Genomic DNA, 27,732 nt, shown 5'->3' with positions numbered 1-27,732 from the left:
TAAAACATGCCCCCTTTTTCTCTTTATGTCAAGGCAGTATCAAAACATTTTCTATGGTCACATGAACAAAAAGTAAAACTCACATGTTGTAGGATTGTGATTTTAACCATTTTAACCGCTCACCAGGGCCCGAGAGACCACACACCATCTTGGGTCCTGATGGCATGTGGTTAAGAACCAGACAAGGAAAACAAATGGCCAAATCAAATGAGCGGAAAGCACATATCTGACTGACTTTTGTTGCTTTAGGATTGTTGAGGTGGAAAAGTGAATTCAGGGGCAGATGGCGGAGAGTGACTTGCCGTTTGACTTTAGGATTATTGGTCTCAGCCTGAGCTTTAGCCTGCTGGGAGGCTGTAAGGTGCAGTTTGGACATGTGAAAATTATCTATCGCTCTGATTGCTCTCACACAGCCCGCCCGTTCCCACATCTTACAATCTATAAATCTGAAAAAGTGTCACTCTGAAAAGCAGCAAAATGTAACTTTAAATTTGTATCTGCCACCTAAGAACTGAAATAGTAATCTCATGCAAATGATGGTGTTTTTTGTTTTGTTTTTTAGATGTCCCATATTTTACACTTTTCCTGTGTTTTATTTGAAGGGTTGATAGCCATAAGAAGAAACATTTATGGTTTTCAAACAACATCTCAGTGTAGTTTTACATCTCCTCTCTCAGGCTTCTCTCTGAAGCTGTAGTAACAACAAGCCAGTGAGCCAATCAGAAGAGAGGAGGCTTTCAGCCTCTCTCCTGATCAGCTGACTGTTTTCTGAGTGATCTAATAAAAATGTAGCAGATTTCAGGTAAACACTGAGAAACTACGCTGGGTGGTGGGTCCAGTTGGACGGGGCATGGGGCATGGCCAAGGAAAGTCACTGCTCTGTTGTGACATCACATGGTCACAGACGTCCTGACAGCTTGTTTTAAGGCTCAATTTCTGAAAACGCTCTGTGTGCATTTCTCTGTGGACTGAGCACTTTGTTTCTTTCACAGTATTAATATAGAATCTAGACCTGCTTTATAATCAAAAAAGGATGGAAACCTCAATTTATACAATATGGGACCATTAAATTCTATGGAGTGAAAAAAACAAATGATATAACAATAAATATTTGATTATTCAGGTAAGGTTTGTAGATTTTCCCATCAAATTCAACAGCCCAGGTTCCCCATTAGGTTCAGTAAAATGTGTATTAGTAATCTATTTATTAGAATACCAGAGTTATCGCATCATTAAACAAAAAAAAAAAGCAGAAAAAAAAACAAATTCACGAAAAGATGGGGGAAGAGTGAGGGAGGGGCAAAACAAGGAGAACAGAGTCTCGTGAACATATTAAAAGGGCTGGAGGCTCAAAGTGACAGTCCAATACTTTTCAGGATTAGTTATATTGGTATTAGAATATAGATCTAATCACCTCAGTCAACTCAGTTAATTAGTTCAAACAGGTGTCATGGTACACTGACTACAGTAAGGACAGACAAAGCAAATATTAGCACTGAGCACACACACACACACCTCGAGTTCACTCCCCGTCACACATATGCACATATGCAAACTAAAGCATTGACACAGTTCCAGTGAGAATATGGTCTGCTCTCTGCTCATACAATGATTTATGTGCACACACACACACACACACACACACACACACACACACACACACACACACACACTAAAACGTGCAGAAGAAAAGAGGCGGGAGCAGAGGACAGAGACAGAAAATAAAACCAGAAGGAGGGAGGAAAAGGATCCAGGGAAGAATAAAAATGGGGTAAAATGTGGGTATCAGTGCCATCTGGCTGAATTTGAACATCAATAAATCACAATTACAATTAGTTTGAAACTTTACAACAACTGTTAATCAGTGGTTCACAACCTTTTTTTGTTTGTGACCTCTCTTAACTTGAAGCAATGTCTAATTGCAGTCTCTCATCAAAGAGAGCATGTCTGTGAGTTGGGAGCAGTTTAATCAAAGTTAGGTGAAGAGATATTTTCTTCTGCGAACCGTTTCATGTGAATAATTTCTTGAGGCTTGAGGTTAAGCTACACAGCTTTCCACAAAAAGCAAAGATTAAAGAAAACTTAAGAAAGCAAACATAATTTTGTCAGGCAGAACTTTGACTTTGACTGATTCTTAATGAGTCGTTTGGGAACCATGACAACTCCGTCTTTGACCTGCTGTCTCCGCCCTGCATTTCATGTTGTGTGCAGACAAATGAAAAATACCTCGATTAAATGCCGTGGGGTCAGCATGTTGACAACCCTGCCTTTGCCTGCCACTTAACTGGTAATGCACCTTTATCCTTGTGCCCAGCCTTGCAGGTGGCGGCCCTATGACGTCACATCAGGCCTGACGGACCCCTAGGGTGCCTGCCTAACCCTGCCTTCGGGAGAACGCACTGGTCTCCCTAATCCTGGGTCGGTAGCTTTTTTTTCAAAGCCACTACTCCACAAGGGTTTTGGAACTGCTCTTAATCTGACCTCACCCTTAGAGATAGGATGAATGCCTCCCTGCACAGTTGTTCCTGGCGCATCCAGCTGGGAGAAGACCACAGGGCAGATCGAGAACACACTGGATGGATCACATATCCCATCTGTCCTGGGAATGCCTCGGGACCTCCCAGAAAGACCTGGAGGAGGTGATGAGGGAAGCGGCGTGTGAGCTACCTTACCTCCATGACCCAGATAAGCAGCAGAAAGTGAGTGGAGAAAGGAAGGGCGGGTGGCTAAATGCTGGAGGTGCTTTCAGCTGCAGTTCCTTTTGTGACATGCTGGCTCCAAAACAACTCATACTTTCACATGATCCAACTTTTTTTCCCCACATTTAATTTCTACTGGTTGCCATCTGCCTCCTGCCTCCACTACTGTGCGAAAATTAGATCTTTTTGGCTTGAAAAACAATTGAAAATCTAGACGCCAAGCTTCAAATCTCATTCAAAATCCATGACACTACGCACACTATATCTGAATTTTTCCAGCCTGTGGTGCCATCCTGTCAGATGTCACTTAAAATTTGCATTTGTCATCACAATATTGTGAGACAACTACTTAAATTGGCTTTCACAAAGGAGAGGAAGGGAGGTGGAGGCAAGGAGCAACCACTAACATCCTCTTACAATTTTTTAAGATTACTACTGGCATTCATAGTAACTCAACTCATTAGTTTATGGTAATTATACCAAACTCTCATGAATAATTTGACAATGATATATAATATCAGAAAATGCTAGCAGCTGTACAAAAAAGTGCTGGAAGCCATGACAGTAAGAAAGACAAGAAAGAGAATGAAAGGGACAAAAAAGCTCTAGAAGGACTGAAGAGGACTTTGAAAGAAAGACAATTAAAGTGATGGACAGCAAAGTTGTCATATTTGTAGAGTATTCACAAAGGGTGGAAAAAGGACAAGACTGACAAAAAACAAAGATAAAGGATGAAAGAAGATAAGAAAAGAGAAAAATTAGAAACGAGAAAATAGAAGCGAAGGGAGAGATGTGGAAGAGAGAGGGAGGGAAATAAAAGGATGTATAGGGGCTGAAATAGGAGGAATGTTCAAAAGGTGGAAGGAGGAAAAGGAAATAGAGAGGAAGAATAAAAAGGAAGTCTTAGGAAGAAGGAGAGCAGCAGGGAAAGAACAAAAGGAAGCGGGGAAGGAGAGAACTAGTGCAGAGGGGAGGAGAAGGAAGAGGGATGGAAGGATGGAGGGAAAAGTTATAAAAAAGATGAGGCAGCAGAAGGAGGCAGGCAGGGAGGGAGGGAGGGAGGGAGGGGGCTGGATGGATAGGGTGTAAAACAGGTGAAGAAGCAGAAAAGAGGAGAGAAAGGATTAAAGGGGGAAATGGAATGACGGGGGCTGGAGGAGGGAATTCTATAGACAGAGAAATTGACATGGAAACAAGACAAAAATGTTTGGGAAAATGAGATGAAGACAGCAAACGAGTGAAGATGGACAGAAGAGGATGAGATATAAAAAAAGAAGTGAATGAGAAAAAGGTGGGAAAAGGTAAAGGTTTAGCAAATGAGAGGAGGGAGAGTGAATAAAATAAAGAGTGAGACAAGCATATGGGGGGGCGTGTGTGTGGTGTGTGTGTGTGTGTGAGAGAGAGAGAGAGAGAGAGAGGGAGGGAGAGAAAGAAGAGAAGGAGAGTAAGGCATATTGCAAGACTAAGTGGCCAGAGCGCAGTCTGCCAAATATAAAATCAATAGACACTATCTCAGTCCGACCCCCTACTGCTGAATCCATCAAAAAATTTTAATGATTCCTCAGTAAAAGATGCAGCAAGGCAGCAGCAGACAACCTGAGCGAGTGTGTGTGTGTGTGTGTGTGTGTGTGTGTGTGTGTGTGTGTGTGTGCGCTCTAGACTGAAGACTGAAACAGGGAGGAAGTTTGCGTGTGAATCACTTAGTTAGCCTCAATGTCAACATGACAGGTCTATGCATCTATCTGTGTATCAGAGTGTGAGTGTCCAGGACAATATCTGTGTGTGTGTGTGTGTGTGTGTGTTTTTACGTTAGAGTGTGTGTAAGCTGACAAGCAGTTTATGCCAGAAGTCATTTCCAGGTACATAAGCTAAAATGTTGCCGCCATTTTATGGACTCGCAATTGTGTTGATGTTGTCAAGGTCTCTTAGTCTGCCTGACACACACACACACACACACACACACAACCAGAGTCAGACTGCAGCGAAGACAACAGGAGCTAACTAAATGATTCACTGCTGTGCTGTCACACCCTAACACACTCAAGCACATGCACACACACACACACACACACACACACACACACGCGCACGCACGCACGCACACACACACGCACGCACGCACACCCCCTGCTGACAAGCTGACTAACTGGCTGTGAGACTGGTACACTAACACATGGCCTCTTAGCTGCTGCACACTATTATTGGTAGTGAATATGCAGGCAAGGAGAGAGGAGGTAAGGGGGGAACCATAAAAGAGACAAAGACCTAAAAACAGAAAGAGGTGGAGGAGGATTAAAGACAAGAAGGAGACAGTAGGAAAAAGGAGAGAGGATGGAGGGCAAGGGGAGAAGGAAATATGAAGAGGGAACACTGGCGAAGAGGAAGGTTAGACAGTAGGGCTGAGTAAGACAGATAGATGCAGTGAAGAAAGTCAGAGCGAGAGAGGGAGAAAGAGAGAGAGTGATGGAAAGAGAGAGAGAGAGAGAGAGAGAGAGAGAGAAGGAGGAAGAGAGGAAAGAGAGAGAGAGAGAGAGAGAGAGAGAGAGAGAAAGAGAGAGAGGAGTGTAAATTTGCATAGGGGTGAAATTGAAGTAGCTTTGAAAGGCAATTCAGCTAAATCAATTTGAAGTCCTCTATTGAAGGACTAGGGGGATATCTAAATAACTCAGCCAATCTTAGAAGTCCACACACACACACACACACACACACACAGCTAGATATGTAAGCATAAACATGCACCCTCTCCCCACATATGCACCTAGTATCTAAATGTGTAAGCACACTGAAAAGCACACACTTTGAATGTGGAGTATTGTTTAGGGGAGTAAACCCATGTACACACACACACACGCTTGCAAACACCAGGGGGCCATGAAAGAGGCCGTCTTTTTTTAAGCCATGTGTAGCCGAAGCAGGAGATTGCTCCACCCAGCCAACACTAATGCAATTTTAATGCTGGTAATAATGCAAATTGTTGAGTTAATGACCTCTATTTAATCATAGTTGGGCTTTAGTCTCAGTCATATTAATTAAAAATGGTAATTGTTTCAAAATTGGCTATAACGGCATTATTTTTTTCCCTATGTAGCTAATCTACACAACACCAGCTGAGCATAAATAGATGCAAGAGTTTGTTTTTTGTGGTTTGTCCTGTTCTCCTATTCTTTCATTCATTGATGACTCAGTCAGTCAAGGATCATAAAGATCATTCTAATCCAATGTAATCTAATGTAATCCAATGTATAATAATATAATTGGTGGCAGCTAGCAGCATGGAGATATCGTAGATCTGTGACAAGTCAGTCCTTGGGCACTGACTCAGCACAGTAGGGGGGGTGGTGATTTCTACAGCAACTCATGAGTCACACAGCAAAATGGGATTCCTCTAGTACTTTGTAGGTAACTTAGTATAGCTAGAGTTGACACATACACACCCAATGTAACACACAAGCAAACAAGTTTATACCTTCACTGATGTTACTCTATACTGTATGGTAATGGAAAAATAATAATAATTAACAAAAGTTAATGCTTTCTGTCATGGATGACCAAAGAAATCTAGGCTAAACTCCACGTAAGTGATTACTTCTTTAAGATATAAACGTATGTTTTTGTAAAATATAAAAATCAGCAGTGATGTCACAGGATGCAATGATACACTGGATTGGAAAAAACCTCCGTCTGGCAGTCTAAAAAGCAAGAATACTATGTGACCAAATATCTTGACTCAAGCAATTTCTTATAATTCATCCATCCATCTACTGCCACTTATCCGAGGTTGGGACACGGTGACAGCAGGTCAAGCAAATTAGTCCAGACGTCCTGCTCCCCAGCAAAATTTTCCAGTTCCTTTCCTGGGGATTCTGAGGCATTCCAAGGCCAGATGACATGTATAATCTCTCCAGCGTGTCTGGCGTCTGGGTCTTACCCGAGATCTCCTACCAGTTGGATGTGCCTGGAAGACCTCCAATCTAAAGCGCCCCGGGAGGCATCCTAATCAGATGCCCGAAATACTTCAACTGGCTCCTCTCCTTACCCTATCTCTAAGGCTGAGCCCAGCCACCCTGCAGAGGAAACTAATTTCACCCATTTGTATCTGCAATTTCATCCTTTTGGTCAGTACCCAAAGCTCATGACCACCGATGAGGGTCAGAACAATGATCAATCGGTAAACCAAGAGTTTTGCTTCCAGCTCAGCTCCCTCTTCCTCACAAAGGTCTGGTATAAGGTACAATGCCCACTTTACCAATGTTGTGATTATGTTTAATCAATTAATGATTTTCTGATCACATCATCATTGGACAATGACCCCAACATCTTCCAAAGGGAAGTGGTGGCTTGTATCACAACTTGGCAACAGTATTTCTTGCCAATGCAGCAATGGTAAGTTGCAATACTGCCTTGTCTGAGTAACAATGAGCTGCTAAACACTCAAAAACTACAAAAAGGAAGAATAGTCCTGGATTCCAAAGTTATTGCCCTGGTTCTGGAAATATAACTTGTCGATCTGTATGCCAGGAATATAGGTCCTACCGCTATAAAACCGACCTGCTGACCAGAACCACCCTGCACGCCACAGACCTTCTGGCATTTTCTGTTCTGCTAGAAAAGGCAAGCTATTAACTTCCTCCTGTTTCCCTTCTCTGTGTACAGTTTTCAGACCAACTCCTCCTCTCTTTGCAATGCTGTGTATGATGAACTATTTGGTCATCGTCCCATGTATTCTCGTTCTGTGTATCAGTTCCACCGAATGCATCTGTGTTAGCACAAGCACTTGTTGCGATCAAGTGATTCTGATTGGTTGATGAGTTTTGGGAATTAGTGGTATCAAAACTACAACAATTTTCATTTAGCCATCATCACATCACAAGCATGATAATACCCATTTTCACATCCATTTTAATACCACCAGCATCATTTGATTGTCAGACAGTCCCATGGGAGAATAAATCATCCAATTAACACTGAGCTAATGGGCGGGATTCTAATTAGAGCTGTCAACATCCCCCCTCTCCCTCTCTCTGTGTTATTTCAACAGCTATTCATCTTTTCTTTTCTTTTTTCCCCAACACCCGTTTTTGTTCTGCTGATTGCTATTCCACAGGGGCTGCCACCACCGCAAGCGTGCGCACACACACACGCGCGCACATGCTCACATACAGCCAGTGCTCATCATCAAAGTGATGCTTTTTCAGATTAGTGTTGAGGAATGAGAGCTGGGGGAATAGAGAATGAAATGGGTTGAAGTTGTAAACAGTGGGACTTCATGTCACTGTATCATATCATATTCACTGCAAGGTATTTCAGTATAAATCAATTGGGAAAACTTGAGCATGCAATAATCTGTGACCCTTTCATATAAACGCATTTTGCCAACATATTCAGATAATACTGAGTTCACAGGGGACATCCACAGGAAGTGGTGTGCTTAATAGACCAAACAAAAATGTAAATGCAACACTTATTTTTGCTCCCATTTTTCAATAGCTGAAATGAAAGATTTAAGTCTTCTTTCTCTCAAATGTTATTCACAAATCCATGTTAGTGAGCACTTCTCCTTTGCCAAGATAATCCATCCACCTGACAGGTGTGGCATATCAAGATGCTGATTACACACCATGATTATTGCACAGGTGTGCCTTCGGCTTGTCACAATAAAAGGCCACTTAAAAAGCTGCAATTTTATTTTGAAGAATATACATTAATTAGGCACTGAACTATGGATTTCAAATGACAAGAATCAGAAGAAGAGACAGTATCTGGTCTGAACACCATTTGTTTGACGCCGGCGACATATTTCCTTTGCACAGACTCCAGGTTGTTGACTGTGGCCTGTGGAGTTTTGGCCCACTCTTGTTCAGTGGATTCAATGGTACAGATCCTTTCAACATGGGGCCGTGTATTATCATGCTGGAGCATGAGGCGATGGCAGTGGGGGAATGGCAGGAGAATGAGCCTCAGGATCTCATCAGGGTATCTCTGTGCATTCAGATTGCCATAAAATGCGCCTGTGTCTGTTGCCTGTAGCTTGTACCTGCCCATACTCTAACACCACCACCACCATTTACCCACTCAAGTGGGCCAAGAAAACAAAGTGCAATCAGGTCGAGACCCTGGTGAAGATGACGAGCATGCACCTAAGCTTTCCTGAGACGGTTTGTGACAGTTTGTGGAGAAATTCCTTGATTGTGCAAATCAACTGTTGCATCAGCTGTCCTGGTGGCTGGTCTCAGACGATCTTACAGGCTCACAAGCCGGATGTGGAGGTCCTGGGCTGGCGTGGTTATATGTGGTCTGCGGTTGTGAGGTCAGTTGGATGTACTGCCAAATACTCAGAAATGACATCGGAGACACCCTATGGTAGTGAAATGACCATTAATTTCACGGGCAACAGCTCTGGTGGAAATTCAGCATGTCAATTGCACGCTCCCTCACCTCAGCATTAATCAGGCTGTGCAATCAGCATCTTGATATGGATGGTGGGAGCAACTATGCTGTTTTTTTATATACAGTATATACATATATAATGTTACCATTGGTGTAGTTTTTTTTTTTTTAATGTACTGATTTCAGCTTTATGAGACAAAAAAATGTAAAACCACAAATATGAGCATGTGGGAGGAATAATTTTATGTTCGTTACCTTCTTTAAAGTTGTGTTAATTGATTTTTTGGCCAATTGGGGGCAGTGAAACAAACTGTTGTTATGGCAAACATGTTAGGAAACAGTCATTTCGAATCTGATGTTCAAGTCCTCTGGGTCTGTACCCAAGAGGAACCCCTCTCATAATTACACATCGTCATTTAATCCATTGTTAATATATACATGAAACTGATTGGTGCAGATTTAATGGCTACCAGTAGGCAATTGTAAAACATGTCAACCAGCCCCCAAGTGCTTATGAGTTATTGTTTATTTTGATTTTTGGGATATTTAATTTAATACTCTATTAATCCACAAATTGAAATATAACAGGTGTCCTCCTCCACTACACGTTAGATCCTACAGCTGCCAGCCCATCTGCTGACAAAAACCAAAATAAATTCTACTTTAGAAAAATTTCATTTGCTTAGAAGATTCTTGCTAGGAAGTCGTTTGTACAGCTCCTCCAATATCAGTTATCTAAAACTATGAGGCTTTAGTGCAACCTGTCCAAAGAACAGTGATGTGAACAGATGATTGGCGCTCTCTCCATGATTGACGGATGGAAATTTTTGAGCTCAGCAAAGAACATTTTGACAGTATGAGGTTGACACCCACGTTTGCATATTTCATCATAATTATGTTAAATAGCTGTCTTTGCGGTGTCAGTGTGAGTTAATTGAGCTCACCCTATTCAACATTCACACACATCTGAACAAAAACACCAGTCTTCTACTGACCGCTCTGGCACTATAATGGAATCATATGTGTATCAATGCCTGGGTCTACAGTAATTACACCCGCAGCACCATTACTACATGATCGTCACATCAACAAGTCAACATGATCTAAAACTCAAGTTTGTTTTCTCCCAAAGCTCAGTGAAGAGTGTGTGTTTGAGATAATCGGCAAGGTGTGGCAAATATTAGCTTCAGCCTATGCCTCAGGAACAAACAACAGCAGCAGCATCTATTTTCTATGTGTATCACTTATTACAAGACGTGCTCTACCTAATAATAAGTGCTGGTGCGATGAAAATAGCCTCAGTATATTATTCTTAAAAACAAACCACCACTGCACTCTGCCTTGACAACTCCACAGAGTTAATCTCTCTCAGGTAACACTTGGACTTTAATTTTCAGTAAAGTCATACTCTGCATTAGTCTGCATTGCTTCTCCTCTGCTTCACATTCATTACAGTATGTGTCACTCTCAATCCTTTTTAAAAACCTTATTCAATACACCGATTTATATTAAGACAAGCAACATCATAGACAACTTTAGGACAAACTCCCTAACAGCCAATTATTGGCATGAGCCCCATGATTGCTATAAAGGCATCATCATCATCATCATCATCAGGTGAGGCGTGACTGGATGCAGTGAACAAAGAAGGAACTGCCTCTTTTTTAACTGATTTTAAACTGATAGACAGATAACAGAGGTTCTTTGGGAAATATATGAATAGACAGGAGCCAAGAGGTGTGGCTTAGAGGAAGCAGTGAGTGGAGTCGAGTAGAATAAATGAAGTAAATGAAGCTCTATTAGAAAATCAATTATGAAACAGTTGCAACTGTTGTAGTAAAACTAGGTGGTATGCATCACGATAGAGACTTAATCTTTTTCTTTTTTTTTTTTTTCATTTACTTGTAGAAAAAGTCCTGAAGCCTCTCAGGAGAAATGCACTCTCCATACCAAAGTGTTACCAGAATCAGTGACTTGAGGACACCACAGCTATATATCGAAAGTAGTTCTTATTCAAAAAGGCACTGCAGTGATGGCTGCACCATCACAAACTAGTTTTGTGGTTATGCTACGGTGGTCCTGAGAGCTCAACACACTGCAACTCAAGAAAACACATGCAAAGACACAAATGCGCTGCAAATTCAGAAAACATCTTCAACAATTTGACAACACATGCGCTGCACAAAAATTACAAAACATGCAAATACACAAACGCAACACCACAGAAGTGTTCCCAGTGGACACAAGCTGTGGGTTTGGGGTACCATGAAGGCATAATCTTAACCACAGTGGCCTGGGTTAAAGTCCAATCAGTGGCCCTTTGCACCAAATCATCCTCTGTCTCTCTCTCTCTCTCTGTTTCTCTCACACACTCTCTCTCACTCTCTCTCTCCTGTCTGTCCCTCACCCTTGATATCGGAATTAATTCAAAAGATAACTTCACACACTTGTCATTCAATGCTTTTCACTTCAAAAGTAACAACTGCGCATTTAACAAAAAGTCCTAGCTAAGTTCATCACTTTTTTGTGTCCCCTGGAAACACTTCTGTTGTGCTGTGGGAATTTGCAGTGCATGTGTTGTCAAATTGATGAAGATGTTTTCTTGATTTGCAGCGCGTTTGTGTCTTTCTGTGTGTTTTCCACATCATTTCTACTACTGAAGACTGGCAAGGTTAGCTAGTTCTGCTAGCACAAAGATAAACACATAAAGAAGCAAGCAGTTCAAATATAAGGAAAAGTATGGTAACCTCTATCAACGTTGTATGAATTCTAAGTTTCTTCATCATTAATTCATAATGTGATGTAGATATATACTGCCCATACTTTCCAACCAGTGTTTGGTCATTACCAAGTACTGCGGTTATTGATGCGTTACCATACAGGGGTGCTGTGAACTGGCTGCCAGAAAAAACAACAAATAAAAAAACATACCATTAAAGGTAAACACATAGAAAGAAATAAGCAATTCATTTTCAATGAAAAGTGGTGAATCACTCGCAAGGATCACAGTGGGATAGCCAGCAGCGAGAGGCAGGTAGTGCAGAATACAAAGTGTAAATAAGGGGAATGTCACCTGAAAGGAGTGGGGGGGGGCGGGGGCAAATCAGTGCGATAACCAGGCACACCTGACATTAATCATATATATTTATTGTAAATAAATATTTAGTGTTTCACAACACTGATCAGATGTAGCTCTTCAACCTTGTACTGATCATTACATCTGCCACTGCGGACATGGAGGTGGGGGTTTCTAAAAGGCAGGGTGTACCTTTAAATTTTCGCAGCTGAATATGGCCGCTGCATGTCTGCATGTTGCTGCATGTTTTGGTTTTTTTTTCACATATCTCAGCAGTAATTTTGATTTGCATTCCAGGCTTGTTACACCAGTGACAAGGCTGAACACAGTCTCTCCCACGTACACTCACAGTCAGAGCCGGGGTAAACATTGTGACACAGTTACACGGCTTTCCTCTTCCAGCCATCAACTCATTACCCTGACAAATGCAGCATTGCAAAATGCTCACCAATTGTTTGACACTGCTTGCATGGGCATATGTGGGTGCGTCCAACTGTCTTCTTGTTTGTGAGTGAAATAATTCGACAAACTGCTCTCTACCTTGAATGTCTTGGTGATGACAGCGAATGCTACCATTAACTTGTTCTCCTTCCTTCTCCCTCCCTCTCTGTTTTGGACACACACATGGTGGATACCCATTAATGTTCATTTCTGCCAGTAAAGCCAACTAATCTACTTCAGCAGCATTTCATTACAGTGCGTCCTGTTGTGTCTGTTGTATATTGATGTTTGTCTGTTCCCTAAATGTCACTAAGAGTATGAATGTATCTTCCAGCCTTGTGTGTTTCCAGTATCTGTGTGACAGGACTAACATGCCCCCCTTGTGTGTGTGTGTGTGTGTGTGTGTGTGTGTGTGTGTGTGTGTGTGTGTGTGTGTGTGTGTGTGTTTTCTGCCCCGCTTCCTGGCCTCTCTGTTAAAGGGGAGATGTACTACCAGCTTTTAAATTAGTCACGCATCACTGCAGGCATAATACACACAAACACACTGGGAAAAGTGGCACACACATTGGAATGATGCATAGACACGAGTATGTGTCGGAACCACTCACGCACACACACACACACACACATAGATCACAGTCGGTGAATAACAATAGAGACGGGGGAAAAGCCTAGAAAATGCATGCAATTTAAAAGGTGAGAGAGGAGGAGAGAGAGAGAGAGAAAAAACTAGATGGCAGGAAAGACAGCAAGACATAAAATCAGAAGAGGAAGAAACAAGTGTGACAACGAAATTGGTTTGAACATTTGAGTGACCGAAAACAAAGGCCATCATCATCATTGCTGCTCAATCCAAAATTCCCAATCCAGGCACATGGTAATTTATGACAAAATAACACCTTACAAAAACAAAAATACACAATATAACTCCACAACCATACATACATTCAGAAATCTGATTATTGTTAATGAAAAGGCCATCAACCTTTGAGTGTGTGTTTTGGTAGATAAATATATTTAGCAGCAAACTACAGTAAGCTGTTGCAAAGCAACTAACATAACATATTATTTAATAAATGATGTCAAGCCAGTCAAAGCAGAGTCTTTGGTGAATATGTTATAGATTTATGTTTACAACCTGAGGAATGACTGTAAAGGGGAATCCACTACACCAAACCTAGAGATAAAATTGCTTGTTTTTGGTTCTATTTTTGCCCAGAAGTGGTTTGATACACTTTGATTGAACAATAATTGTTAAGGAGACAACAACTAATTTTAGTATACGCCTTGTGTGTAAACGTGTATGTGAGAGAGTGGAAAAGTAGCTAGAGAAAGGATCTCTATTTATTACAGCTTGATTATTATCATATTTATGAAGTCATAAAACCACAAAGAACTACTTTGCCAGTAACGGAGATATTACAGTTCCTGTTCCCCCACATGGTAGCCTCCTGTTTTTTCTCTTCACTTTGTACCACCCTTTGTATCAATTTCTCTTTTGTCTTTTTCATTGTATTTCATCCATTTCATCCTTAAACTTGCAGTGCAGAACTTTTGTCTCCCCCCTCTGGCAGTGAGAATAATGACGCAAACATGTACCTGACATACGACGTCATCTCTTCTTTAGACTTTAATCCTTCCTCTGATCATCAAGTTTTTTTTTACATCTGAAGGATCAGAAACTTTTCCTGGACGCCTCTGAGTTTTTCTGGCAAAGGCTCCACCATACTCCTACACCGTCACCATCTCTATGGTTACTAGCCTCCTCAGCTCTGGCAAACCAATCATTGCTGGTTGACTTAAGACGCATCGCTACCGGTTAGCCAATACGGCAATGTCACCACAGACACCAGATTAGAGAGATTTACTTGGTGCTGATGGGCTTAATCAACATTGTGTGAACTCGTTTGGTAAGGGCTTGAATGTAGCAGACGTTCATTTACATGTAAAAGTCCTGCATTCCAGCTTTAATTCATTAATTCATCTCAACTAATTCACCTTTCTTGTCTTCTCTCTTCCTCATTCCCACCACTGTCTCATACAGCACATGCATCATCCTTAGGGTCTTGAAAAGACACATGAACTAGGACGCACCATTCTCTGCGTGACATTACATGGGTTGCAATCGAATTAAGTCAAACAAATTACTTTACGTTAGTTTGAATTCATTGGAGCTCAACTTTTGTGAAAAAGTGACATCCCTAGTCCCTCTATATATTCCTCTTTTTTACCCTCTCTCCTGCCATTGACAACTCACAGTAAAGCTTTGTAATTCTCTCCTCCTCTGCCTCTTATTTTATAGTGCAGCTGTATGTTTTTCCATATAAATTTTCCTAAGTCAAAGAGGTGTGTGTGTGTGTGTGTGTGTGTGTGTGTGTGTGTGTGTGTGTGTGTGTGTGTGTGTGTGTGTGTGTGTGTGTGGTTGCATCTGCACGCCTGTCTTGTCTATTGGATTATACTGTAGTGGCACCTATTTTTAGTCCGGCGCACAGGGAGGAGAGAAAGTTCAGTCACACAAACATCAGTCTTGATATCACCATGGAGTCACCTTGAAATCAGATAATCCTGGAGACCTGGAGTAATGAAAGAGAAAGAAATACTCCTATTTCTTTTTACTGTGTCTTTTATTTTCTCTTTCAATAAAAGATGCAAAGGGAGGAATAAGAAAGGCAGAGTGACACAGGGGTTTTGAAACTAAAAAGGTCAAAAAAACTGCCTCTATACAGCCTAACTTGCACTATGAACTTTAATTCCATTTATTAAAACGCATGTAAAAGTTTCTATTTTTTTGTTGTAATTCCTGCTGTGTGTGCTTTAGAAAAGTGTTTTTTTATTTACATTTCTTAGAGACAGAATGAGGAATGAAAAGAAGAAGGGTGAGATAGATACTTATTAAATAAGACTATACAGCAGATATTATATAGCAAAATCCTCTACTATAAGTCGCACAGTACAAGTTGATTCGCTGATGTTTGTGGACACATCAGAGATGTTCCCAGATTCATTTGGTGTTTCAGGTCTTTCAACATCATACATCGACCTCCAGGGGAGTCAGCTGAAGCTGATCAGAACCCAGCTTCTGTCCAGATGGCCAACTGCTCAGTCCCCCCTTGGTGCTCCACTCTTGAGTCACAGCCATCTTCGTGCTCTCTCTGCCACTTCACTGGTTCTGCAAATGGCTGTGCCCCTCCTCTTTCCCTCAGTGCTCAAACAGCAACAGAAATCGGACTGCAAGCCCTGACTGCAACCTGGACTGGCAGCCTAGCTCTCAAGGTTGCTCTTAGACATTCCATTGAACAGCGACCTTCCAAGGAGACAACCTACTCGGTGGACTCAGACAAGACAATGGTGGTCTTAAAATAGCATAAGCTGGAGGGATTTCAGTTGTTTCTCCCAGTCCACCAGCTGCTTCAAGTCCCTTGCAGAGGCCAGGATTCCTGTAGATGTTTTTGTCTGTCTCGTTGAGCTGGCCTCACAGTTTGAAAACCTTAGGTACAAACTGCAACTACATTAATTTCTCCTTGGTGATAAAGTTGATAGTTTGTTTTGAGGGACGTACCCGATTCTTCCTCCCTATTCATACCTGAACGAATGGGTTTTGCAAAATCCCTCAAGGGTTGACCATGCCTTTCGTCTGTAGCATTTCTCTCCCGCTGCCCAGAGGCTGCTGCTCAGCATATGCTCCAGAGCTCCATGCTTAGAACATATGGTTGATGTTCCTGCCTTGACCGATGTCTGAAGGTAAACAGGCTGGCAAACATGTTGTACACTGCCTGAGTGAGGCAGCATAAGTCACCTTTGTCATGTCCCAACATGAAGGTACCATACTGCTGCTCCCTACCTCTCCCCCTGCTTCTCTGGACTCAGCAGTGCTTGTCCTTTCTTTTAGAGGTGTCACAGATGGAAAATGAAGAGTCCTACTTTGGTTCACCACTTTCACCATCCTGCTGTGACAGAGCCTCAATTCCACCTGCAGAACATCATCCTGTGCCTTTTTTTAATCTGTTGCAATCCTGATTTGTGACTCTTCATGCATCGTGCAGCTCATGCACTTCTGACACTTGTTTTGAAGTCTCTTCAGAGAAGCTTGTGTTTATGCCCACAGTATGTTGATGCTGCTCAGGTGTCTTGGCAGGCACAGCCATCTTCTGAGGTGGTTGCTGACCTTCCTCTACAAGGCCTGTCAATCACCTAACCCGAGCAAAGGCAACTGTCGCTATAGGTGATTAAAGGCATTTAATTACAGAGACAAATGCCAATAAAAGTGCTCAAAAGATATGAAACAAGAAATTTTTTTAGAAAGAGGAAAGGGAGTATCGAACACAGAGGAATAATAGGTGCAGTGAATTATTTTGCTAAGCAGAGAAGATCACAGACTCTAGACACCCCCAGGACATTTACTGCATTTACTACAAACACTGATACAGAGGTGGAATGGAAGGAGGGTGTGTGTGTGTGTGTGTGTGTGTGTGTGTGTGTGTGTGTGTGTATATACATATATATGTTTGCTCTGAAGGTGAGCAAACACATATACAGCACAAAATCAGCAATGAGATCTTGTCAAAAATGTCAGTAAAACAAAAACAGTAATCTTATGGATAAATGCAGGGAGTGATAAAGTGTGTGTACTGTGTGTGTGTGTGTGTGTGTGTGTGTGTGTGTGTGTGTGTGTGTGTGTGTGTGTGTTTGGGGAGCACTTAGAAGGAAAGACTTTAGGAGAGGGTTTGAGATGGAGTGTCAAAGGACTACAGCAGATATTACCTGTTAATGAATTTATCTGCAAAAATGAAAAATAAGAAAACAAGAACTCTATCCTCTATCCTTTTTTTATTTACACATCCGTAATTTATTTTAGGGAGCAAGTGAGTAGGGACTTTGTAATTACTCAGTGTGAGGGACATGCATGAGTGTAGTGAGTGTTACTAGCCTACTTTACATTCAAATAGCCTTCTGTATTACTATTAAATCCTTTACTTAAACAGGCAGTCCCACTGAGATCAGGACCTCTTTCTCAAGAGACTTGTGTACTAAAAAAAACATATTCAGTTTATACAGAGACAGACACACAAATTCCTACATTAAAAATGGATACACAGATAATTCACAGACATACAGTACATTGTACTTTTTCATATTTAAGAAAAGCATGTACAAATGTGACTGTGAACTGGGTGGTTCTTGCAGTAGAGCTTGTTAAATAAATAGCATGCAATGCTGCTCCCTTCTATTTGTTAAGGAGGATCATCCTACCTTTTCATATAGGATGCAATGGTAAGTGAGAAATGTGTCACCTGTGATGAAACGCAGTACACCATGATATAGGGAGTCAAGAGACATCAGGGTGTTGGGAGAAGCATGAATATATACAATCACCACCGTAATCAAGGTCAGATAGAATTGTAGATTGTTCAATGGTCTTTCGACTAGCAGAAGAGAAATGAAATCCAATTTTTTCCTTGACCTTGCTTGATAGGCATTCCACATTAAAAGTGAGTCATAAGTATTTATAACATTCAACTGTTTCAATATCATGACCAAGAAGGGTTTCAGTATGGGCATTAGAATGGGAACTCTTAGGAGACCTAGAGATGATGAGAGAGACCTGAAATGTGTCAAAAGCATATTGTAAATTTGCAATGGCCAGATATTATTAAGAGCGAGTGGCATATACAATTGTGTCATCTGCCTAAAAGTGTACATTACAGTTTGGGCTGGCAGAGATGATATGGTTTATGTATATAGTGAATAAAAGAGGACCAACAATGACCCTTGTGGAATACCTGTACTAACACTAAGGGGACTGACTTTTGGAGACTACTGTTTGAGTTCTAGCTGAGAGACAGTCAGGAAACCATTTAATGGGCTGTTTACACCAATTGAGCATAGGTGATCCAGTAGATCATGACTGACTGAATCAAATGCTTTAGAGAGGTCAATGAAAAGTCCAGGGCTTTGATAATATTGTTAAGTACACATAATTCTGTTGTTGTTGTGCTATAACAGTCTAAATCCTGACTGCTCAGGCTGTAATTTGAATCTAGAAATACTCTGTTAGAATTTAATATACTCTCTTTTAGGACTGATATTGATTATATTAGAAGTAAATAAATGTCTCAGAATACTATAATGGTCAATTCATTGTAAAAGTAACAAAAAAGAAACAGAAAGTAAGAAAAATTGTCCAGCAGCTTCAATTTCACATTTTTTTTTCTTATTGTGCCAAGAATCTTTAAATAAATTAGGAGATGTCAGAGTTTCATGAGACTGGAATAATTTCCTTAACTCGTTTAGATCGATCACTTTTACTCATGACTTTAAGACTTCTTTACTTGTTAACTTCAAAACTACTTATTTTAGTTTTTGATCAAATTTTTTTCATAATTAATTAAGTAGACTCAGACCAAATGACAATGTCAAAATACTATTCATTTATATTTTTTCGTTCTTCATTTCTTGCTTTATTTATTTTTCTCTGAATAGATGACACTTGTAACAGATGTAGTAGGCATGGTTTAGGATGTTGGGAGAGTCTTTATTTGAATTGTTTTGTGTCGTAGGATTGTATATTTTATTATAAAAGTTTGAAAACGAGATGGTGTATCTCAAGGGGGTTATGCTCTAATTAAATTTTGAAATAAATATATTTCAGAAATTAGCAGGAACTGCCCACACGATTGAATCCTGCAGAGCTGTTACAGCATTACACTTTACAATGTGCATCAACAAAAGTGCACGTTTTTGAAGTTAAATCTTGTATCTGTATTTAGAAGACCTTGTAAGAACAGTATGATATTAATCATTTCAAATACACAGGCATATACTTAGAGTGAGGGCCTGCTAACCATGTGTAGCAGCTGATTAAGCAGAATATGTTTCCTCTTTAATAATGACAGAGAATTAATAACCCTCAACAACCATTACTGTGACTTACACACGCCGTGCACACACACACATGCATGCACACACGCACGCACACACACACACACACACACACACACACACACACACACACACAAAAAGGCATTCATACCCACAGGACAAATTCACACCTAAACACTAAATTTAAATTAGCATGCTAACAACAGTAAGAGTTCTCCAAATCAGGGAAAAACCACAGTACCCAGCGGTACAGTAGTGTTTCCATCAGGTTTCTTCTGTTTTTTTATTCATTTTTTGGTGTATTAAGGCAGAGTTCACATGGAGAGAATATAAAAAGGAAGAAATAGAGAGAATAGGTGTGGAAAAGCAAAGAGTACCAATATTTTTATGTGCACATTTTCAACTTACATGTGAAAAACTTAAATGGAAAGACCAGAAATCTGAAGCAAAGGACAAAATATCACAAAGGTTTCTCACTTGGTGGTACAGTTGGTCTATCAAAGAAGAGATATTTTAAAAGCTGATGGAAACAGCTTATTGGAATACACCCTGATGTCACAGTAACTGCTTCTGCTCATTCAACTGTTGAATTGCAAAGCATTGCTTTGCATGTCATACACTGTTACATGCCTCAACTCCACCAGAAAGCCTCCGAAAAATAAACAACTAGAAAGAGGGTAAATATCGGAAGATTGCGCCACCACTGGCTGGTTGGCGATAAGAGTGCGAAAGAGGATTTGCTAGATCACCTCTTTAACAGCCATTGGCTGTTGCACAGCCTGCGTCATGTAGTTTGACTCACAGCACGACCTCCAGCTCACATTATTACATTACAGAGCAGCGGTTCAGGTTTGGTAGATGTTGGCAGCCCCACTAGCTATTAAAAGCTAAAGTAAAGGTTTGGGCGTGCCAGCCCTCATGGACAGAAGAGTGCGGTTCTGTTTTTCAGAAGGACTGTGATATGTGTGCTTGTATAACGTTTTGAAAATGGTGTTTGTTGAATGTCAATATTAAGTGCCATTCTGAGCTAAAGCAGAATCCATCAAACTTTCTGTGTCCAGTTATAGAAGTCAATAGTCAATATAGAAGAATCAAGTCAAAGCTCTCAAGCTCACTGCCTCTGCTAAACTTAAGCAAGCTACCTCATTGCTCATTGCATTGCAAAACGCGGAAAGCCATTCACTTAAGGAGAATGTGTAAAGGAGGCTCAGAGGTTCTGTTTGAAGGCTTACCAAACAAAGAGACTCCCATATATAAAAGATATTCCCATGCCCGCTAGAAGTGTTGACGCATCAAAGAAATGGCAGAAAATGTCAGCAAGCAGCAAACAGCTGGGTTAAAAGATGCTGCGGTATTTAGCATTGCACTTGACGAGAGTGTAGACATGAGTGACAAAGCACGTTTGCCAGTCATGGCAAAATACTGTGATGCGACTGAGAGAGAGGAGCTCTGCTGCTTAAAGACAATGTCTGACACAACAAAAGATGAGGACAGAGCCAAGGTGTTTGTTCTTTTCGTAACACTTGACAACTGTCAAGATGGAAAAAAAAATACAATGGAAAAAGTACAATGGAAGAAGAAATTTAAAACAGAAAGCGTAAAGAAAAGGATCAACTTGAGAGAAGAAAGGAACCAAGGGGAGGGATGGAGGTGAGAACTCGGTGGAGACACAACCCACATGAGAGTATGGAAGAGGGTGAGAATGGGTGAGAAAGAGAAAAGGCAAAACAAAGAGGAATTGCACATTGATAGAGAGCTGAATAGCAACAGATTGAGAGTGGAAAGAGAGGATTTGGTGGGGGTGATGCAGCGAGCAACAAATTAGCAGGAAAACGGAACAGTGTGCTGAAGGACTTCAAGAAGTAAATTAATATTGTTTCCAAACAGCAAGGGACCTAACGTGACAAGCAAGAAGAAAAGGGGAAAAGTAACACAAAAAGAAATGGAGAATAGAGGAACAAAACATAACGTCAAGATCAGTTGACTTAATTTGTATGGGAGGTGAAGCTGGACGGATATATATGCATGTGTGCAGTGGCATTTGGCATATTAGAGTGATGTAGCTAAAACTTGAGAAAGCAAGGCAACACTCACCAAGGCCACAAACCTTTTCAGCAAAGATGTGCAAACATCTGGAGGTACAGTACGACACAATTTGCTGAAGAGATAAAGTATTTCAACAGGCTGAGTGAGAATAAAACTAGAAGGACACCCAGACAGCGCAGACCTCCGCCAAGGCCAATGTCAAACATACACCAGACTTCAAACAAAAAGATCTAGATCCGCACCAGAGTTCTTCCCTGGCCAATGTCTCATCCCTCCACCCAGTACGGTGCAAATCAGTTCAGTACTTTTTGCATAATCCTGTTGACAATTGTTGGTGTTCATTTACAAAGCAGAGTATTGAGAGACTTCACTGTCTGACAACCCTTCTTCTCCCTAACTCTCCCCCTCACATACAAATTCCACCGCTTTCACAAGTGTTTCCAGACCCCATCTCTAAACAGTCTTCTATAACATAAAGTAATGGATTGACAGGACTTGTTGAGGGTGATACACAGCCAAGACAAATCTGACACCTGACAGGCCTAGTTCCCTGAAGTTTTTTCCCAGGATGCATTTCTGCCTGAGAGAACATCTGTGTTGTTTAACAGGTTCCATTTTTAATGCCACGTGGCATCTGGCATTGTCACCTTGCAAAGCATGTCTAGCAGGTTTATAAACTGTGATGCCATGTGTGTGTGTAGGTGGGTGGGTGTGTGTGTGTGTGTGTGTGTGTGTGCTGTGACATTTTACAGTTAATTGGTTTCATTTTCATTGATTAATGTTTATTATATTATTCTTTTCTTTTTTTTTTTAAGACTGACTTTATCTCACATGTTGCAGTACAATTTTGAGTCAACATTAGATATAAAACCTTAAAGAATATTAAAAAGTTATGCTTTAGAAAATTGACAGCACTAAAGGCAAGTATGCATGAGGTCTAGCACATTACCTAAGCATGACTGCCCTGTCTGTATTGGTGGTACTGTGTGAACCTGTCTGTCTTTTCAAAAAGCAGTTCTTTTATTTTAGCAAATGGGACACAAACACATGGTGGATGGAGAACGATCACTTTGCACTAAAGCTTTCTAAAGAGGAGAAGAAACAGTTCAACTAGATAATAATTGTAATTTACGCATTTGGCAAGTCGAAAATATGTTGATACTGAATGTATCAGTTAAATGGTCAGAGACAACATATTTGTTTTTCATCAAAATGGCCAATCTTGCAGTACAATATCCACTTTACAGCATTATTATTTATTCATTTATTTATGTATTATTACTTTTTTATGGTTATGTTTAGGCACTCACTTTACTTCATTAAGGTTAAGAAAAGATTGTGGTCTGGTTTAATACAGAAATAGTTCCTACATCTCTCTCCATTAGCTACAGCTATCCACGTTACTTTAGTTTTCCCATTTTCCTAGTTAAAGAATTAATGTCATCAATTTGCACAAGTAGTCGATGCTGACAAGCAGCTATACTAGCCTTCTTCTCTATGGGGCAAAGCCAACAACAATTCCTCCTCCCGGAGTAGGGGGGGGGGGGGGGGGCAAAGGGGGGGGGGGGGGGGGGGGGGGGGGGGGCAAGGAGGGGCAGAGCAGGTCTGCTGTCTACAATGAAATAAGATTTTACCCATTTGAAACAGTAAATAAAATAGAAAATCAATATGTGGCGGTCAATGTTGATATTGTGCCGGACCACCACAAATAAATCAATGTATGGGAAACACTGACAGTATGAACACCTCTATGATGAAGTCTGCTCAGTCAAGAGAAGAGACTCGGAGAATCAAGAGAAATGGGAGACATAGGCATAAGGCAACATAACAAAATGTGAAAAAATGAAGGGGTATGAATAATTTTGAGCTTAACTGTATACAGAGGCTGCTTTGACTGAATCTTGCAACACTTTTTATTCGCACACATGCTCCTAAGTACATTTCTCAGTTCGCACACATCCATTTTGATGCAAATGTGAGTGAAACGCTCGCACAGTCGAGCCCTGGCCTAAGGATGGTGGACCTCAGGAAACAGAGAAAAATAGAATATCACTTCCTCCTCTGTTTATCACCCGTTCTCGGCTTGTATAACAAGACTTCAATGAGAACACAGGGAAATTGGCTTTTTCCTCTCGTACCTCGGGGAGTTGGAAAAATGCAGGGGAGCCTCTGGAAGTGAAGGTTCAGTGACTTGCTCAAGGACACGTAAGAAGGAAGGGCATTTCCAACAAAGGACTTCAGCCAGTATCCTACAGAAAAAAGAATATTTCCTACCAAAGCGCTTTCAACTCAGCAATGTAACACCTGCTAAGATATGCCATTCTGAAAGATCTTCACACAATAGAGCCACTTAATAATGGTAGAAATAGACCTAACAATATAATGTACAGTCATTTCAAATATATAATCTTTTACATTATACGGAACATCAACGTTACTAGTGTGTTTATTATCAATCAGTCTACAGTGAAATGTAATTGTTTTTTATTTTTTCCAATTGCTTTATGATTGACTTGATGAAACTATCAATTATGTGCTTCAGTGCACATAACTGTGGGCACACATTTCATAATGAACTGGGTCTAGCCGGGTGCTAAACGAAGTCAGAAGGGATTAGAACCTGGCTTCTCTGGTGTGGCAAAACTAAATCTACACATACAGTATGTCACACAATTCACACAAGAAGCTTCTTGAAATGTGTGAATCAACAGACTGACCTGACTGACTTACTTCTTTCTCCAGTCTGCCTCTTTTACATGGTCACCCCGGGGCCCTATTCTACGACACAGATAAGGTAGTGTAGCTTTGTTAACTATACAATCACATGCTACAGGGGACATATTAAGCTTTTTGTTGTCTTCTTTCATTTATTTATTGTTGGGATATTGCATGTACATGTTAAACACTGAGATATACGCATGTTACAATCCTGTAAGACCAAAGCTCTGGTGTCAGTCTGCTCCGACTGCTTTGGTCTAACTATAACTATAACATACGAATGTTGTGAAAGTCAATAAACAGACCTCCTCTTCAGGCTTCAGCTCCAGCATGCCCCAGTTCCGGAGCACACCCACTTTTTCTGGACTTTGCATTTTATGAGTCGTCTGGGTTCAGCAACCACCGCCCACCAACTGGCTGGCTAGGATTGTCAGTTATGCTGCTACTGAAGGAAAGGCAGTTACTACTTTACTGTGCCTTTAGGTGTTGATTCAGAATCACAAACTACGTATATGACTAAAACAGTTTGTTGCCTATTACATGCACTTAACAAGCGATTTGGGTGAGTAACTGTGGTGGTGGGTTTGCGATTATACACTGAACAATGTCTGCAGAAATGCTAGCTTGCTAACGCTAACTTGCTAGTTTGCTGTGAGCTTATACATTTTAGTCTTCACAAAGTATTTCAAATGTGTATCAGCTAGTGGCCAGTCTTCCTGCTTTCTTCCTCTGACCGCCAACTGCAGCTGCTCCTTTAGCATTTACCTATTGATGTTAGCCATACAGTAACATTAGCGCTGATCCAGGAGTCACATCTTAACAGGACAACCCTAAAACACAATTCAGAGCTACAACCAAAGTTGTATATGTATATATCTAGGTATAAAATATAAATACAGTGGTTAATGGTATGTTACTGTTGTTTCAGCCGACAGCTTGTGTCCTGCTGCTGAACTTTACTGCTGTAAACTTCACCTGTTTAGTAACAACATGTCACATTTTATTTTTTCCCGGAATTAGCATGTTACATACCTTACTTTCAACCTACATACTGGCAGTTGCAATAAGTGTTTAAATTACATACTTTGCTTGGGAAATGCTTTTAGTGCACATTTACTTCACTGATCTCTGGTAGGTAATTTCACACAGATGTTCGTAAGAAGTAAGTGTATGTCAACGGTTTGTTCATGCATAAATACTGACCTATCGTTATGTGACAGGGAGCATGGTTGGGGCGAATGGACAAACATATTGACCATTTGATGAGTCCATCCCTGGTTGTTTTGGGCTGATTTTTGTCTGATTTTCATCATGGACAAATAGGAAATGGCAGTTGGAGTTGGACCATATTATGCACTACCACTCTCTCTATCAGGAAGCAGCAAAGTGTTCTACTGTTATTAGGCTACTGAAGTAAAAAGTGTCTCTCTCTCTTTCCTCGCCCCCATGGTGTTGAAAGATGCAGAGCAGGCAGCAGCAGCTATTTTTCATGTTTTCTTACTTTTGTTATTCATATTCTTATTAATAGGAATAATATTTTTTAGGACAAAGCTAAATGAAGTGCTTTATAAAAGTTGCAGTGTCATTTCTGATCCCAAAAAAAAGAGAAAGAGAGAGAGAGAGAGAGAGAGAGAGAGAGAGAGAGAGAGAGAGAGCCAGAGCCAGAGCCAGAGCAAGAGAGAGAGAGAGAGAGAGAAGTTTCCAGTCTGTGGGTCTGACTCAGTGGCAGGGCAGGCAGAGAGGGTTGATTCTTATAATTTTTTATGTGAGGTTGTGCACCCTGAACACTTAATGTTATATCCCCACCTGAGGTGCGTCGCATAGCTCAGTGGGTTACGCAGGCACCCCATATATAGAGGCTACAGTCCTCGCTGCAGCTGGCCCCCAGTTCGACTCCCGCATCGGACGGCCCTTTCCTGCGTGTCAGTCTCCCCATTTCCTGTCTCTCTACTGTCCTGTCCATTAAAGGCACAAAAGCCCAAAAAATTCTTAAAAAACAAAAAAAATATCCCCACCTGAATTTAATTAAACAAAAGAATCACCTTGAGATCAGGTGATTCTTTTGTTTAATTAAAGACGAGTAGTTTATAGGCTTTGATATTTCTGTTTACAAAAAAAAAAAAAAAAAAAGATTTTCACATTAAAGCTTGTGGATGACAGAGAATAAGGTGAATTTTATTCAAACATGTAAACATTTCTAGTTGCCTCCTGAAATAAAATAATATGAACCTGAAAACAAGCATAATTTGTCCTAAAAATGATTCAAACTAAAAAGGTAATTGACTGCCTTGTGTTGCTTAAATGTGACAATGGGTTTCAAATGGGTCCCCGGGGTCTCATTGCCCTGTGAGAGTATGCCAATGCACAAAGAACATCATACACTGCTTCCCATGCTCTCATGTATTTATTCAACAATTTTTCTATCCTGGAATAACTCATGAAGATGAGCTGGCGTTGAAACACTATAAAAGTGTGGAATAGTTAGAGGAAACTGACAGATATAAGAGATGGTTCTCTTTTTTTATGATTTCTTGTAATATAATACACTCCATAGATGAAAGGTTAATGTTGGGTGTTTAACTGTCCGCTAAAGAAATAAAACACTGTATCAAAAACTGAAAATAGTCAGCTACAGTCTATGTTTTAGCATAAGCTATGCACCAATTATGACAGTTGCCTTAGATTACAGTTTGTCCACATCAGCATATATCCTGTAATGATATACTGTTTGATACTGAGTCATACTGTACAGACAAATACATGTATAAACACACACCTGAATACACACATGAGCATTAACCCCTGGTGTGCATGCTAAGCTGCACAGTACAACAAAACACTGGCCATGGAAGGGCTGAATGGCAATTTTGAGGTCATGCTATTGCACCTGTGAAAGCCTCGGCTGTTGGCTTACTTTTGACTTGGGATTCATGTAAACGTAAACACACACACACACACACACACACACACACACACAATCACTGTTTCACTGCACTGACACACCACTTGAAATTTAAACATATATATTACCTGCCTACATACCTGCACTTCAACCCTCTTATCAAGGTAATTATTATTTGCCATCAAAGACTAGAGAGTGTAGGATGTGATGTATTATATTTTAGTATCCAAATACTGCTGTAAAATGAGCTGCAAACTGAGCAACACTCGTCAAGAGGAACAGTAAAGAAAACAAAACAATTTCAATATATAAGAAATATATTCCTCTTTCTTCAAGCATATTACACTATAACATATGGTACAACAATCAACAATTGCTTATGGTACAAGTAGAAGGGAGATGCCAGTTAAATAAAGTCTATGTTTTGAAAAAAAACACATTCATGTATGTAAATATATGTTTTTCTGAGGATGCGTATGTCAGATGCTGAGGGGTAGTGTGGGGTAAAATGCTGCTGCGGATGTTGGGGAGTTGTAATGTGAGAGCCTTCTCATGTTTTATGGCCCTCCAGGGCACTGTAGTCT

Source organism: Seriola dumerili, unplaced genomic scaffold (assembly GCF_002260705.1).
Source record: "Seriola dumerili isolate Sdu_G_001 unplaced genomic scaffold, Sdu_1.0 BDQW01000668.1, whole genome shotgun sequence".
Classification (NCBI taxonomy): domain Eukaryota; kingdom Metazoa; phylum Chordata; class Actinopteri; order Carangiformes; family Carangidae; genus Seriola; species Seriola dumerili.
Note: the sequence above shows the minus strand (reverse complement) of the source record.